Consider the following 1,899-nt stretch of genomic DNA (forward strand, 5'->3'; position numbering starts at 1 on the left):
TCTGCTTCCAGCTGCTCCGGACATGGCTTGCTGGAGCCGCCGGGCCCGGGTCCACATGAGCGCGGGGATTGGGTTGGGGGGGCTTCCTCTTTCTTCATTTGCTCTGCCTCTGACCTGTTCACCTTTCTGCATGGTGTGGGGGGCTTCTCGGGGGTCTGCTTCCTTCCCCTTGCTGGGTCTTTCCCACCCTCCTTTTCTTCCTCACTCTTTTCTCCCCTTAGTCTTCAGTCTCCCTCTTTTCTTCTGGGTCTTTCCTCCTTATTCTTGGGTCTTTTCCTCTTCCTGAGCTCTTCCCCCTTCATTCTTGGGTCTTTTCCTCCTGGGCTCATTATTCCTAGTGATGAAGGTTCGTACGTGGAGACATTTTTCATCTGGACGGTAGAGAAGAATTAAAATGGCCTTTCCACGGCTTCTTGCTGCTGACATGACTGGAGTCAAAGAAGGACCTCGCTCCATCCTTGGGGTCAGCTCCTCCCTCCTCGAGTTCACAAGCCCATGACAGCTGGAGCAGCGCATTCATGATCGCATGATATCCCCTTCCCTGGTGCCCGGCTGAGGCTGAGGGCTGGCACCTCGGGGTCCCGGCAGGAGCAGGGGGCGCTGTGAGGCCAATGCAGGGTCAACCCCAGCCTATGGGGGGCACAGAGGGTTCAAGTCACAGCCCAATTTTGGGGGCAAGCGGGGTCACAGAGAGGTCAACATGGGGTTACTGCAGGTCAACCCCCCCTAATTAGGTGAAAGATCACCAACTTATTTTGGGAGGAACCAGTGTGTGTCCACAGGTAAAGAGTCAAGGGGCCCAGAAGGGAGGCTCTGAGCCACCTGGATCCTGTGGTGCACAGTGCTGGGCATCTCTTTGTGGGTGCTGAGGTTCTAGGTTCAGGTCCCAGTCTCTCCCCTTTTTGTGGGGAGGTGCCTTCCTCTTTCAATGGAGGAGCCTCAAGAGGCCCACAGCAGCAGGAGCTCTCAGCTCCTTTATCATGGTGGTAAGGGTGCTACCCTAGGTTGCAAAGGTGGGATGGGTTCAAGCCCTGGCCTAGCTGGAGCCCTTGGGCCCCTCGCTCCTCAGTGAGTCTGTAGTGCTGTGCTGGGAAGGCCTGAGCATCTGTGCCCCTCGTTAAGCAGTGAGCTATTTTTTCAAACATATTACTTATTTTAAATATTGGGGAAAACATGTAGTGCATTTCCAGAGCATTTGGCTGGAAGGAGCGAATGAATATTTTTTAACCATTGAAACAGAAATGCATTTGATTAAGTAGAGGTTTCTGATTAATGTAGCATATAAGATACCTGTCTCCTCTTGCCTTTGGCTGGTTCACATCAGGTTAGCTGTTGAGCCTTCTTGAGCCCAAACCCAAAAGCAGATGCCTCTCCTTGTGCCCGCAAAAGCAGCTCCAAAGGGCACGGCCCAGTGCAAGCTTTGGACTGGGCAGGGACAGGTGCTCTTGCTGTGTCCCCGTTCGCTGCAGCCCCGAGGAGCCGTGGGTCACACGCCGCTCGGCTCCCTGCGCTCCCTGCCTGTCGCTTGTGCTCTCACCGGCAAGTTCATGTCTTCATCTTCATCTTCACACCGGGGGCAGGGACAGACCGCGGGCCGGTGGGTTTGAGTGCCTGCCATTAAGCACCCTGAAGAGCTGTGACAGCCGTCTCGCAGGTGCAGGGTTTTCCACATTTTCTGAAAATCGGAGCTCTTCCAGAGCCACACCCAACATCACTAGTCCACTCTTACTATCCCGGCCAGGGGCTAGGGCAGGGTCACAGCACAGTGTCACCTTGCTGAGGTGCTGACAAAGGTGCTCGGCCAAAGGAGGCCCGAGCTGTCGGTGGCCCCAGCACTGGCCCACCGCACCTGCCCGCCCGCCCGCCGGCTCCAGCCAGCACGGCTCCCGCAGGCCACCC

This window comes from Alligator sinensis, unplaced genomic scaffold (assembly GCF_000455745.1).
Source record: "Alligator sinensis unplaced genomic scaffold, ASM45574v1 scaffold1322_1, whole genome shotgun sequence".
Classification (NCBI taxonomy): domain Eukaryota; kingdom Metazoa; phylum Chordata; order Crocodylia; family Alligatoridae; genus Alligator; species Alligator sinensis.